This window comes from Lactuca virosa, chromosome 4 (assembly GCF_052849685.1).
Source record: "Lactuca virosa cultivar CGN04683 chromosome 4, Lactuca_virosa_CGN04683_v6, whole genome shotgun sequence".
In the NCBI taxonomy this organism is placed as follows: domain Eukaryota; kingdom Viridiplantae; phylum Streptophyta; class Magnoliopsida; order Asterales; family Asteraceae; genus Lactuca; species Lactuca virosa.
In genome coordinates, this window is record NC_136429.1 from 499,627,602 (window position 1) to 499,644,222 (window position 16,621).

Genomic DNA, 16,621 nt, shown 5'->3' on the forward strand with positions numbered 1-16,621 from the left:
ATCACACCCCTGAACACAATGGTTACGCCGAACGAAGACATCGTCATATAGTTGAGACTACCTTATCCCTACTGTCTCATGCAAGCATGCCCTAAACTTTTTGGACCTTTGATGTCACTACAACAACATATCTCAATAACAGACGGCGGCCGGCGGCGGAGCTAGGGTTTCCAGCGAGGAGATTTTCCCGAATTAACAGTAGATCGGTGTGTGGTAGAGTGTTTGGTGAATAATGCCCCAAGAAATTTTGAATTTGAGGGAGATTTGGCATCGGAACAGGGCTTGAATGATTTTTTCGGCGAGTTGATAATGGTGTCGGCGGACGGATGTTCTCAAAAGTAAAAGGGTGGAGGCTGGTCAGAATTAGATGGGGATTAGGGTGGGAGGGTAGCGTCGACGGTAGCAGCGAGTGGGGAGGCTTTATTGGCCAGTGTCGCTTATCCGGCGACGAAGGGGTGCGAAATCGGGGCTGACGGCTGGAGAAGAAGAGGAAAGGGAGTAGCGATTGTCCAACGAAGATGGCAGGGAAGGCAGCGCCGGCAGGTGGCGACCCTGGAGGCGACGGCTTGGACGTCGGCGGCTGAATTGCGATCAGCGGAGGTTGAAGTCGACGACATCGCTGAGTTATGTTTGTGGACGGGAGGCATAAGGGGGTTTGGGGTCCGACGGGTTGAAGGGGTGATAAAAGGTGGGTTAAAATGGAACAGTTAGGGTCCGGTTTTGGATCGGAAATTGGGTCGACTCCGGGTATGGATCGGGTAGTTGGGTGGGAGTTATAAGGTGGGTGGGTCGCGCAAAGGAAAGTAGCAGTTTGTTCTTGGTCGCGCAAGCGTCTGCGAGGGTGGGAGTTAGTCCGCGCGAACTAATCAGATGCAACCCCATGTTGGGGTAATTTGGAACTCGGAACCTGCGCGGCTGGGGGCCGGTCGCACAAAGTCTGCGCGGGTACCCGCGCAAATTTCAAATTTTGGGCATTTTTTCAAACTTCACCAAGATCATTGCAAGACTTCTGTATGCTTATTTTTAGACCAACTTCAATCTTATAAACACCCAAAACTTCAAGCGGAGATTATTTATTTACAATGCATTTATTTAACGTCTTTGCCAAGACTTAGCCATGTTTCCATCAACCTTCGTAATTCGGAGTTTCCAATGTCATGTTGTCAAATTCTCCCGTGTCAAAGCCTTCATAAAATGGTTTCAAGCATTGCCCATTCACTTTGAACACTTGGTTTGTTTCCAAACTCTTAATTTCAACCACACCGTGATCAAACACTTTTATAACAATGAAAGGTCCGTGCCATCGAGATCGCAACTTTCCCGGGAATAGCTTTAAGCATGAATGATAAAGAAGAACTTTTTGGCCAGGAATAAAATGCTTACGAGTGATGTGCTTGTCATAAAACGCTTTTGTGTTATCTTTGTAGATGCTTGCATTTTCATAAGACTCGTTTCTTAACTCTTCGATTTCTTGAAGTTGCATCTTTTGGTGTTTTCCACTTTCTTCAAGGTTGAAATTGCACTTTTTAACCGCCCAATAGGCCTTGTGTTCCAATTCCACCGGTAAATGACAAGACTTTCCATAGATGAGGCGGAATGGAGAAATACCAATAGGGGTTTTGTAGGCGGTCCGATACGCCCACAATGCATCTTCTAACTTCAAGCTCCAATCTTTCTTTTCAAGAATTTGATTGACTTCTCTATTTGACACTTCAGCTTGGCCATTCGTTTGTGGATGGTAAGCGGTTGATACCCGGTGTGTGACACCATATCTTTTCATCATGGCTTCCATCATTTTGTTGCAAAAATGAGTGCCCCTATCACTCACCAAAGCTCTTGGTACACCATATCTTGCGAAAATGTTTGACTTCAAGAAGTCAATTACAGTTTTAGAATCATCATGACTTGTAGCCTTTGCTTCCACCCACTTTGAGACGTAATCAACCGCCAAGAGTATATAAGTGTATCCGAAAGAGACGGGGAAAGGGCCCATGAAGTCGATTCCCCATACATCAAAGATCTCATAAATGAGGATAGGGTTTTGAATCATTTCATGCCTCGTGGATACGGTTCCCGTTCTTTGACATCAATCACAACTTTTGCAAAATAGATAGGTATCTCTTGACATTGTTGGCCAATAGAGTCCTCATTCTAAGACCTTTCGCATGGTTTTGTTTTAACCAAAATGTCCCCCGCATGCATACTCATGGCAAAACTTCAAGATTGATTCGACCTCATTTTGATGAACACACTGCCGTATTAGTTGATCCGGACAATGTTTCCAAAGATAAGGGTCGTCCCACACGTAGTATTTGGAATCACTCTTCAACTTGGCCTTTTGGTACTTTGTAAATGCGTGAGCAATTTCTTTAGTAACCAAGTAATTCACAATATCCGCATACCATGGGATGGTGTTTGAAATGTAGAAGAGGTGCTCATCCGGGAATTCATCAAGGATAAAAGATGAGGAGTCACAAATATTCAACCAACTTAAGTGGTCCGCAACTAGATTTTCGGCACCACTTTTGTCCTTTATCTCAAGATCAAATTCTTGTAAAAGAAGAATCCACCGAATCAACTGTGGCTTGGCATCTTTCTTGGTCATGAGATACTTCAATGTGGCATGGTCGGAGTATACAATCACTTTTGTCCCGAGAAGGTATTGCCGGAATTTCTCCAAGGCGAATACAATGGCTAGAAGTTCCTTCTTGGTGGTTGAGTAATTGGCTTGAGCATTATCCAAGGTTTTGGAGGCATAGTAGATGACATGTGATGCTTTGCCCTCCTTTTGACCTAAGACCGCTCCAATTGTAAAATTGCTTGCATCACACATTATTTCAAATGGAAGCTCCTAATTTGGAGGTTGGATTATTGGAGCGGAGGTGAGCAAGTCTTTGAGTTTGTCAAAGGCTTCTTGACATGCAACATTGAAGTCAAAATCAACATCTTTTTGGAGAAGGAGGCACATCGGTTGCGTAATCTTCGAGAAATCTTTGATAAATCTTCTATAGAATCCCGCATGGCCCAAGAAAGATCTTACTTCTCTAACACATGTTGGATAAGGAAGGGTTTGGATGACATCAATTTCGGCTTTATCAACTTCAATTCCCTTTTTGAAGACGATGTGTCCCAGGATGATGCCTTGATTGACCATGAAGTGACATTTCTCAAAGTTTAACACCAACTTCTTCTCAATGCATCTTTTCAAAATCTTCTCAAGATTCTCCAAGCATTCATCAAACGAATTGCCATACACTGTGAAGTCATTCATGAACACTTCAATTATATTTTCTACATACTCTGAAAAGGTGCTCACCATGCATCTTTGGAATGTGGCGGGGGCATTGCATAATCCAAAGGGCATCCGCTTGTAGGCAAACGTGCCAAAAGGGCATGTGAAGGTTGTCTTGTCTTGAAAACCCGAGTATCCATCGAGACAACAATAATGTGACTTGCCCGCCAATCTCTCGAGCATTTGGTCGATGAAAGGAAGAGGAAAGTGATCTTTTCGTGTGCTTGAATTCAATTTTCGATAATCAATGCATACCCTCCATCCATTTTGAACTCGAGTGGGTACCATTATTCCTTTGTTATTCTCAACAACCGTGATTCCCGTTTTCTTGGGAACCACTTGAACCGGACTAACCCACTTGGAGTCGGAAATCGGGTAAATCATATTTGCATCAAGGAGTTTGATTATCTCTTTCTTGACAACTTCCATCATGGGAGGATTTAATCGTCTTTGAGCTTCCCTCCTAGGCTTACAATCATCTTCCATGAGTATCTTGTGAGTGCATACATTAGGGCTTATCCCCTTAATGTCCGCTATTGTCCACCCCATGGCCTCTTTATGATCTTTCAAGACTTCAATCAATTGGTTTTCTTCAAAGTCTTTCAATTGAGAAGAGATGATCACCGGTAGAGTTTCATCTTGACCTAGATAAGCATATTTCAAATGGCTAGGTAAGACTTTCAATTCAAGCGTGGGTGGGTGGATTATGGAAGGTGGCATCTTGTTTGGAGAATGAGATAAGGCAACTTGAGAAACATCCTTTTTTTGTTGAGTTGTTAACTTCTAAAGTCTTCAAAATCTCTTCAACTTCGGAGTCTAATGTATATATATCCAATGTTTTCTTCAAACTTTCAACATCAAGACTCATGTTGAGCACCATCTTCAAAAGATCCGCATTTGATAACTCGAATAATTCTTGGGTGATTGGCTCAATCACATCAACCCAATATAATGGAGAAATGTTGCTAGGGTATCTCATGGCTTCAAAGATGTTGAAGTGAATGATCTCTCCATCAAATTCCATTGTGATCTTCCCATTATGGACATCAATAATTGTGTGAGCGGTATTCATGAAAGGTCTTCCAAGAAGGATCATAGATGACTTGGAAGGGGTCTTCTCTTCAAGGTCAATGACATAGAAGTCCGCGGGAAATACTAGTTGATTGACTTGAACTAGTACATCCTCCAACACACCTCTTGGAAATACACTTGACTTGTCTGCTAATTGAATGATGACTCCGGTTTCTTCCAAAGGACCAACATTGAGAGCTTGAAAAACCGAATATGGCATGACATTGATTGAGGCTCCAAGGTCTAACATGGCACTTTCAACATGTAAATCACCAATGGTACAAGGGATAGCAAACATTCCCGGATCCTTGCATTTGGGTGGAAGCTTCTTTTGGATAATCGCGGACACATTTTCATTGACTTCAATCTTTTCATTCTCCTTAAACTTCTTCTTATTGGTGCACAAATCCTTAAGAAATTTGGCATACCGCGGAATTTGCTTTATGGCATCCAATAGTGAAATGTTGATTTGAACTTTGCGGAAAGTCTCAAGAAATTCTTTCTCTTCCTCTTGTTTCTTTGAGGGAGCCAATCGGGATGGGAAAGGTGGTGGTATGACCAATGGCGTGATGTTCTTGTTGGAAGAGCCGGGTTGATCATTAGTTGGCATAATCGGGTCCTTTAGAGTAGTTTCAACCTTCGGAGGCTCAACAACAATAACCTCATCTTCTTCTTCTCTTGACACTCTTTTGGGGTTGCTTTCTCCAAGGGTTTTCCCACTTCTTAAGGTTATTGCACTCACATTGGGGTTCTTCTCGGTTTGAGATGGAAGTTTACCCCTTTGTTCCATCTTGTTGAGAGCGGTGGCCAAGTCTCCAATTTGTGTTTGACTGTTGGAGAAAGTGTTCTTGGTCTCTTGTTGAAATTTAGTTTGGCTTTGAGCAAGAGAAGTGACAAGTTCTTGAAGGCTCATTTGGTGGGTACCACTTGATTGGCCTTGTTGATGAGGTGGATGGTAATTTGGAGGGAGGTGAGATGTTTGTGGATATGGAGGTTTTTGGGAAGGATATTGCGGATGTTGGGGTCTCATCAAAATGTTTGGTGGATTTTTCTTTGGTGGGTATGGATTGTTTGGGTTATTCCTCCAATTTGGGTTGAAATTGTTTTGAAATCCCATGGGTCTTGGTTGACCTTGATATCCTCCCATTGCATTCACATCTTCCGGTTCACTTCCAAGAGTGGGACACTTATCCGTATAATGCCCCGTCATGGCACAAATACCACATACCATCAATTGTTGACCACTTCCCACCACCATTTGACTTAATACATTAGTCAAATCTAAGAGCTTTGATTCCAAGTGTTGAGTGTTGCTAACTTCACCAACCACTTGTGGAGAATTTCTCTTCATTTCATTTCGAGTCTCAAAGTTCCTTTGATTTTGAGAAATGGTTCCAAAAAGTGATCTTATCTCTTGAGGGGTTTTGTTGAAGATGTCACCACCACTTGAAGCATCAATCATCCTTCGATCTTTTTCATTCATACCCTCATAAAATTGTTGAAGAAGTAGTTGTTCGGGAATGTTGTGTTGAGGACAACTTGTACACAAGTTGTTGAATCGCTCCCAAAAATCATGAAAAGTCTCATTCTCCCCTTGACAATCCCCAAAATGTCACTTCTTTGGCTTGAAATTCGGGAGGTGGGATAGAACTTGCTATTGAAGGCTTTGAGTAACTCTTCCCATGTGTGAATAGACCCCGGTGGTAAGTTGAATAACCACTCTCTAGCTTTATCTTCCAAGGTGAGCGGGAAGGCGGTTAACTTGAAATCATCCAATGTCACATTTTTGGTCAACATGCTAACACATATCATATCAAAAGACTTCAAATGCTTTTGAGGATCTTCTCTATCCAAACCATGAAACTTGGTAAGTTGATGTATGAAACTTGAATTCAATTCAATTCCTCGGCGGTTTGCGGGATAAACAATAGTAAGAGGTGTATGAGTAACATCCGTCTCCATCATTTGTCTAAGTGTCAACTCTTGAGGGGGATTGGGTGGATTGGGGTTATTGGGATATTGTTGCATGTAATTGGGTGGTTGTTGGTAAGGTGTATATGGGTATTGTTGATGATTGTAGATTGGTGGTGGATAAGGTTGGTAGTTAGGGTATTGGTTGTAAGGAGGTTGTTGTTGTGGGTACATCGGGTTTTGGTACATTGGAGGATGTTGGTAATTGGGTTGATTTGGGTAATATATTTTTTGAACTTGAAAAGCATTGTTTTGAGGTTGGTTGTTTTGGTGGAAGTGTTGGTTTTGTGGTTGTAGTGGTTGATAAATGGGTTGGTTTTGTGGAGGGGCTTGATTCCAAGGTGGCATATCAATGAGAGGTTCTTGTTGTTGTTGTCTTGGTTGATGAGGTGGTGTATTGGCATCTTGATTGTTTGGGTTTGGGTTTGGATTGTGAGGTGGAGTGTGATTCATGGCTATGTAGTTTTCAAACGGAATATCTTCAAAGGATTGACCAATAATTGGAGAATTCGGCTCGGTGTCGGTATCACTTGAAGTATGAACTTGATCTTCTATGTTGATTAGTGGAGAAGAGGAAGAAGCTTGAACGAGTTGTTGTTGCTTTGCTTGTTTGGCTAACTTTTTCAACCATTTTGCTTCTTTTTCAATTTCCGAATTGTAGAGTAGTTCACCAGTTCTTGTAGACCTAGGCATAAACAATCAAATAACAATAACCAATTTCCCCGGCAACGGCGCTAAAACTTGGTGGGTTGTCAAGTCCACCAAGCAAATTACACCCTTTGTTTGCAAATAAAACGTAATATAATGGTAAAAAGGGGTATCGATCCTCGGGGAAATGGTTGTATTCAATCACCAATGCAATCTAAAAGCACTATTGTAAATAAACTAACTAACTACAATTAAACTAAAAGGGGGGGTGTTATGATTGCTTGAAAACTAAAAGACTTGAATAACTAAAAACTTGCAATTAAGCAAGATAGTGAGATGCTCACAAATTGGAGAGAGTTGGTTAACTAAGGCATTTCAACACAATGAACATTTGTGTGTTTATCATTAGGATTCAACATGAAGCTTATCATTCATCCCAAATTGGTTATAGCAATCATGAAGCATGATATGCCAAGATTCCTCTTAGGTAGTATGGAGGTTGGGGAAGCCCACAACACACCTTCTTAATCAAGATCAAGGGTTTAATTGAAGCAATTGAACCCAAGAAGTTAATTAGCCTTAAGAAAGAAGGAATCCCCAATTCCTAGAGGATGTCAATGCTTACATATCCATAAAGGAGCCATGATTCATAAACTAGAGATGATTTTTACCATCATAAAGCCCGTGTTCTGAGTTAATTCAATGATTCAATGCAAAACCAAAGAAATAAACTAACAATAGCTCATTCAAGTGCCAAGCTCATGATCAAAGCATTAAACAAGCATAAGAAATATGATCTAGAACCATAAACATAAGATAATTGATAATCTAGCATGAATCCTTCAAAAACCCACAAACATTCAAAGGTTTTAACCAAAGTTAACCAATATAGAGAGTTTAGCCACTCGTGGCAATAGAACAACAATCACAAAAGTCTAATTGCATAAAGAAACTACCAAATAACTTGGAAAGATGAAAAGAAATGACTCTTGAGCTTCAAAATCGCCTTCCTCAGCTCTTCAATGGTGTAAAATCGATAGTATGGCTGCTAGATCTAATCCCCCAAGGTTATGGTGTGCCAAATGACCAAAATGCTCAAACTGGGCAGTTGCGCGGGTACCCGCGCGACGAAAATTTCACCCGCACAAATGTTGTTGTAATGCTATTGGTCCTTCATTCCTCCACTCCACCCTTCCACTACCAAAGATTCCTTTGGTCCCCTCCATATCCATGTGATTTAAACCAACCAATCATCATTTAGCTTCAAGTAATGGATGCTCGAAGCCCAAATTAAAAGTTTATGACCCATCTTTACAAGCCCAAAATATCCAAGTCTTCAACTCTTTAAGGCCCAAGTCTTCTTTTATGGATCCGCCAAGCCCAACAATGCCTTGAGGGCCCACAAGTCCGTCTTCACTCTAATCCACAATCGTGATAAGCTCCAAAAACCTGCAGAATACCTCATGCAACATAAAAAGCACCCGGTACGAACCATACTAAAAAAAATACAATGCAATAATGATAAAAAGATCTAAAAATCTAAAATAAACTAATAAAAATAAGGAAATAAAATAACCTATCACCTCTTCAAAACACTACCAAACTATGACAAACTCAGAAGCTTTGGTTGCCTAGCTTACCCATGGTTACGCCCATACTCCAAACACAAACTCCAACCTCGATCTAAACCATGCATCTTTGTCAGCTACTCTTCCTCCCAAAGTGCCTACAGTCTTCTCGATCTAATCACAAACAAAATCTACACTTCACGCCATGTACATTTCGTTGAAACCGAATTTCCCTACACATCCCTAACCAACACCAAATCCAGACACATGGATCCATATTAATCTCATACCAGTTTCACCCGCACCCACTAGATATTAATCTCATACCATTTTCACCCGCACCCACTCCAGCCATACTTCCCATCCCATAACCTGACCCACCTCCCACTCCCTCGGCCCCACACCACCCGACCATACAGCCCCCGGCTCCACAGCCTCTTCCCACATATCAAAAACCAAATCCAAAATATTATATCAATGACTTTATCGTTTACAACTTAGTCATACAATCCTTTCCGGAACCTCATACAATCACTCAAGCATTAAAACAACCAGCTTGGCGTCAAGCCATGAAATCTGAGTATGATGATTTGTTACGCAACCACACCTGGACCCTTGTTCCTCAAGATTCATCCCCTAATATCATTGGTTGCAAATGGGTTTATCGCACTAAATTCAATCCAGACGGAACTATTGATCGCCTGAAAGCTAGATTAGTAGCCAAAGGTTTCAACCAACGACCAGGACTCGATTACATCGAAACTTTCAGCCTTGTCGTTAAACCAGCATCTTTAGGTATTATCCTCTCTCTTGCCACATCTCAAAACTAGTTTTTATGACAACTAAACATCAACAACGCCTTCTTACAAGGAAATCTCACCGACTCTGTCTATATGTCTCAACCCCTGGTTTTGTTGACCCATCTTTGCCCAAGCATGTATGTAAACTCAATAAAGCCATATACGGTCTCCGCCAAGCATCACGTGCTTAGTACAATGAACTCAAATCTTTTCTCCTTTCCACCAAATTCAAGCTCAAAATCTCTGCTAATCCTGTTTTTCATTCAAGGATGAAACATTTGGCTCTTGACTTTCACTTCGTTCGGGAAAAGGTACAAGATGGATCTATAGGTGTTACCCACATCAGTGGCGATGATCAACTTGTTGATGCTTTAACAAAATCTCTACTAAACCACAAGTTCCACACCCTTACATCCAATATTGGACTCCTTTCCAGATCGTCCATCTTGAGGGAGCTTATTAACATATAGCACCCATTGGATACATATATTTACATATGTTTTATTTATTAGTCAATTGTAAATAAAGATAGTTCTAGTTTTCCTTATTTATGGTAACAGATCCTAATCATAGTTTCTGTTTTCCTTATTTGTTGTAACATATCCTAATCTATCGGATCTTCCCATGTATATGTACTCGTATATGTTTCAATGAAAACAATAAATTGAAACCATTCTCTTATAATTATATGCATGTAATAACCATGATATCATATGTTTTTAAAACTAGAATTATAAAAACAATAAAGACCCCTTATAAACCTCATATCTATGCAATCCACTTCGAAAGCATTCATATATCTCTTGATACACTAGTGGGATAAAGGTCATCTAACCGCTTAGTATTATCTATTGATGACCGAGGTGTCTTTGCTATTTCTATAACCAAGTTATAGGCCGCTTACACAAGTTTTTCAAATTGGATGATTTGATCAGAAATCTTTCTGTTGATTTACAATCATGATCTTTCTTACCAGTCAACATTCTACTAAAGCTGGACCAAAACTTGCATGCGAGTGAGCCACCGGTAGTATCTCCATACTCCTCAGACACTCGACTGTGCTAAAAACTAACGGACCAAGCACGTGAATCTTCACCACACAACTATCAGGTCCAACTCACATAAGTCGTATCCATGATGGTTCACTATATATCATGACACCATCCAACCATTGGAATGAGAATCTCATGGTTCCTCACCGTTCTTTCCATCATCCATCCATGGACATGAAGATTCATGACCAACACCTCAGTGGTCCTAGGCACACACCATCATTCCAGCATTCCATCATTCTGCATGAACCCAATCAACATCTCACTCAGCACTTACCAAACACAATACAAGCCATAAAATTTTGTAAAATACAACCCTTCCACATTCCATGTTGCCACCGGCGTTACGTCCGACGAAACGTGATTGCATGTGACCAACAATAAGATAGACAATCGAATGCTTGTTCCAACTCGAAAGAAAATAAATCAGGTCGATATCACTTCTTAGTTTAGGAGGAAGTTCCATGATGAGTTGGGGGCACGTTTGCATATCAGCACATCTTATCACCCTCAGGTTGATAGGCAGAGTGAGAGGACAATACAAACTCTTGAGGATATGTTATGAACATGTGTACTTGACTTTAGTGGAAGCTAGGATACATATCTACCGTTAGAAGAGTTCTCATACAACAACTATCATTTCAGTATTGGTAGACCTCCCTTCGATATGTTTTATGAGAGGAAATATCGAACACCAATATGTCGGGGAGAAGTTGGTTAACGAGTAATGGGAAGCACTGGCGTTGTAATCAAAACTCTCGAACTTATCCAATGAGTACGAGAAAGATTGTAGACTGCATAGAGTCGGTAGAAGAGTTATGCAAATCGACGAAGGTCAGATATTGAATTTCTAGTCGGAGACCTCGTACTACTTAAGGTTTCGCCATGGCAGGGTGTCATCCGGTTCTGAAATCTAGGCAAGTTGCTCCCTAGATATATTGGACCCTTTTTGAGTTATTGCTTGAGTGGGCAAGGTTGCCTACTATTTGGATCTGCCAGAAAAACTCAGCCAGATCCACAACACCTTCCATGTCTTCTAATTAAGGAAGTATATTACAAATGAATCCGCAATTATACATTTGGAGGAAATTCATGTGGACGAGCGTCGTCTGAACTACGTGGAGAAACCAGTGGTGACCTTGGAATGAAAGACAAAGACCTTATGCAACAATGTGATCAGTTTAGTAAAAGTATAATGGCAACACAGAAAAGGATAGGAGTGGACTTGGGACCCAAAAGAAGAGATGAGGAGAAACTACCTAGAATTATTTAGTTAGAATTTAGGGGCGAAATCCTTATAAGTGGGTGAGAGTTGTAACACCCCATTTTACCATTACTATAGATTGTAATATACGAAGGACTATTATAATTTTGAAATAGAAATATATTACTTATTATCGTAAGTGATCCAAAAAAAGTCGTAGTAATCGTAAAAGCGAGAGTGTGCGTATAAAGAACACCCAAATCTGACTTCGTATGAGGAAGTTATGATTTTTCGAAGTTTCAGCGCAGTAGTGTGTGACACAGAAAAAGAAATTAAAATCGGTTGCTTGTTAGTCGAAACAATCTAAATGAGAATCGAAGATGTCATAATCACCAATCTGACGATATAAAGAACGTCAAGAACGAAGTCCCTATGAAGGAGTTATGAATTTTACATGGTTTTTTGCAGTGTATTCTTATCATACTAATAAATTTAAGATCGGAAGAGAATTAGCTAATGGAGTCTAAATAAAAGTTGTAGTACGCTTCGATAGCTACGCATGGATATAAAGAACGTCAAAAATGGAGCTCGTATGAAAGATATATGATTTTAGAAGAAGCTGCATTTTTACCTATTGTTGACGACGTGACACCACATACTGACTGCCACGTGTCCTCGTTCTGGAGGGAGACCATGCCGACCAAGCAAGGGCGCAAGGCGACCCTTTTCTAGGTGTGGCGCGCCTCCCAAGAAAATCTCCTATAAATACCAAACTCAACCCTCTTCATTTTCACACCCATTTCCATACATCTCTCTCTCTCTCTCTCTCTCAAAATTTGACTTCTAGAGTTTTTTGGGACTCTGAGGAATTCCCCTTTAATGAAACTCTGAGGCATCTGAGGGCCGGAGAAATAGAAGTGTTCGGTATCGAAGTTATGCTAGTGCAGTTTCCGATTTTCGCTAGAAATTCTTGTAAGTTAAGATGCACTTACTACGATTTAAGTGTAACTTATATTTATATTCATAGTCATTGCTATAGATATATAAATAAGATTTGTCAGTGATTCCAGTCATAATACTGATTGATCTACTTACGGGAGAGGTGTCTGGAATGGGCACATTGGCTTGGTTATTGGATTTTAGAAAAGATATATGCTGAAATGATCCTGCCTCCCAACTGTCTTACTTGGATGATCCTTATTTGATAGAACTTTTGGTTTTTATTGGGATTAGTGAAAGATCTAGCTTTCATTACCAGATTACCAAAGAGACTAATTAGTCATAAAATTATAGGTTAATATTTGTTAGGCGCGTTACCCATCGGTGGGATCGTCAATAAATTTGTTGTTAGACATCTAAGAAATTGACCAGGTGAGTTCTTCTCACTATATTGTATACTCCAGTATGTATCATTTGTATGTTATGATATAGTTGCCTTGTAGTATGAAATTAGGCAATTAGACTAGCTTAGCTAGTTGTCTGTTATGTGAGACTACTTGTCTGCTATATGTATGTTATATGTATGTTGATATATTAAGAGTTGAGGGTGGACCAGCCTCATGCTGAAGGCCAATATACATGAGCGGACTAACTTTACACTAAAGGCCAATGAGCGGACCAACTATATGCTGAAGGCTAATGGGGCAGACTGACTATATGTTGAAGGCTAAGAAGCGGACCATCTATATGTTGAAGGTCATTATGTGAATGCATTGTATATGTGCTGTAGTATGTGGTATCTTGGAGGAACTTACTAAACACCGGCTTATAGTTGTTGAAAACGGTTACATATGCAAAGACACTACCTTTCAATCCCAAACATACTCTTGTATAAACGATGAATTGTAACCTCGTTGTAAAGACTTCAGTATCGTATTATTTAAGTCCAGAAAATATGGGTTAACAACTTAACATTAGTACATCAACCATTATTAGAGGTGCACAAACCGGCTTTTTTCTCAAACCGGTTCGGTTCTTAGTCAAAATGGTCAACACCAATTCAAGGCTAAACTGGTTCGGTCTCAAACCGGTTCTTCAGTGAAATTATGTGAACCTTAGCAAACCGGTTCGATTCCTCCCACAACTGTTCGGAAGAAACTGGTTAAACAAAACCGGTGTTTATTGTGGCTTTTTTTAACAGCTAGAATATATAAATATAAATGACCAACAGAAAAAGCTGGAAAATAAAGTACAATACAAATGTTAAGTAAACTAATAGAAATAATAATAGTACAAACTCCATTAGACTAATTAAACAATCCCAAAACGAAGGGGCAAAGACGTCTTTTTTGGGGAGCACCAAACCTTTGTGATTCTTCATATCCACCCTTTTGAGAATAAGAGTATCGACTTCATTTTTTGGATTCCTTGTGTGCGATAATAGGCATCACCTACTCAATCCTCCCCCACCAACATGAAGTAGTGACACACTTAGAAACTTCTGTATGGTCTGTCATAATTCTAGGCACCAAAACGAAGAATAACGGTTATACCTCCCGACTGAAAGGAAATTTGAAAAAAATCTAATATGACAATTGTATGGTATAGCAATTGTATAAACAATTGTAGTATATCAATTGTATAAACACAGAAGAATATATCAAACTAACTCTTTGATTAAAATTGGAAATATAACTCAAAACCAATTACATATATATGTCTGTGTATGTTGCTGTGTTTTGTTGTGTTTTGTTGTGTTTTGTTGTGTATTACCCTCTTGGTAATTCACTGAATATATAGGATGGACTTAATCATTTCAATCCTATATTAATAAGTATGAGACCCAACCAACTTGTTGGTGTCCCCTCCTTTATTGTGGGTGGAAGACATGGGTGGAGGGAAATGAGGACTTATGATTCCAACAATCACCCCCGAATCTCTAAGTCCTTCTAGAGATTCCCGATCACCGCCAATCTTTAAGTCCTTCTAAAGATGTCTTCAATCCCGATCAAGTCCCGCATTGTCTTGAACTTGGTTCGAGCCAATGGTTTTGTGAGAATGTCTGCCTTTTGTTCTTCACCTGGAATGTACTTCACCTCCACTTGTTCCTTTTCAACACACTTACAAATAAAGTGAAACCTCGTGTGAATGTGTTTGCTTCTTCCGTGAAAAACAGGATTCTTCATGAGTATGATAGCTGACTTGTTATCAACTCTTAGGACCACCTTCTCTTGTGCTTTGTTCATGATTTCTCCTAGCAAATCTTGAAGCCATATTGCTTGACATGCAGCCGCAGTTGCAGCCATGAACTCCGCCTTGCAAGATGATAAAGCAACAGTATCTTGCTTTTGAGAACACCATGTTATCGGAGAGGACCCGTAGTAGAAAATGTGACCGGTTGTGCTTCTTCCGTCGTCCGAGTCGACATTGTGACTACTATCGCTGTAACCAATGATCCGGTTTTGCCCCATCCTCTCATACTTGATTCCATGTGACGTTGTTCCACGTAAGTACCTTAGGATGTGTTTGATTACAACACCATGTGATTCTCTTGGACTTTTCATATATCGGCTAATAACTCCAACCGCGTAAGCCATATCGGGTCTTGTTTGCAAGAGATATCTGAGGCATCCTACCACCTTTCGATATTGTGTCGGGTTGATTTCGGTTTCATCTTTGGCCTTCGACAATTTCGTTCCTGGATCCATGGGAATGTGGGTCGGATTGCAATCGTGTAAACCGGCTTCTTTTAGAATGCGTCTAGCATACGCTTCTTGGTTTATAGTAATCCCTGATTCTTCTTGTTTGACTTCAATGCCCAGGTAGTAAGTTAATCTTCCAAGATCCGACATCTCAAAGTTCTTGGACATTTCAAATTTGAACCTTTTGATCATGTTCAAATTTGTACCTGTGACAAACAAATCATCAACATAAATTGCTAAGATTAGCAAGTTAGTTCCTTCTGTCTTTCTGTACACTGATGGTTCCTTCATGCACTTGTGAAATTTCATACTCTTTAAAATCCCATCAAGTTTCGTATTCCATGCTCGAGGTGCTTGTCTTAAACCATATAGTGCTTTTGAAAGACAATACACCTTGTGCTCGTTGCCTTTCTTTATGTAGCCTTCCGGTTGTAACACATAAACGGTTTCTTTCAATTCTCCATGTAAGAAAGCCGTTTTGACATCCAAGTGGTGAAGTTCCCATCCATTGGTAGCGGCTAGGGCTATAAGAAACCGAATTGTTTCAATTCGAGCTACCGGAGCAAATACTTCTTGAAAGTCAATACCAGGTTGTTGTACGTACCCTTTAGCAACCAACCTCGCCTTGTGTTTGTTTATGGTGCCATCTGCATTTTTCTTCAGCTTGAACACCCATTTGAGTCCAATGGGCTTCACCCCCATAGGTTTGTTTACAAGAGACCAAGTATTGTTCTTGTTGATTGAATTGATCTCTGTATTCATGGCTTTGACCCACTCTGGTTCTTTCTTCGCCTCTTCAACCGATACCGGCTCGTCATTGGTTGCTAGGAGAAGTTCTTCAATTTCATCAACATAAAGTACATAATCTCGTAATCGAATTGGAAGCACCTTTTGTCTTGTGGGCCTTTGGTTTTGAACATTGTTCACGTTGTTGTTGATCGGACTTGGTTGCTCATTTTCTTGTACCTCCATTCCGTCTTCAATCTCGTGATCCGATTCGTTTGGTTCGTTGTTTACATCGTTTCCTTGGTTGTTGTTTGCCTCATCTTCCGGTAAATCTCATGGTACTATGAATGATCCTGGTTCTTCATTGTCAGGTGTAGCTTCGTTAACCCAATTCCATCCTTTGGTTTCATTAAAAATAACATCCCATGGTACTATGAATGATCCTGGTTCTTCATTTTCAGGTGTAGCTTCGTTAACCCAATTCCATCCTTTGGTTTCATTAAAAATAACGTCTCGACTTACGATTATTTTTTGTGTAACCGGGTTAAATAACCGATAGGCTTTTGTACCCGGTTCAGAACCAAGATGAACCAATGGTCTTGATCTTGCATCCAATTTTTTCACGTTTACCAGTTCAACTTTTGCATA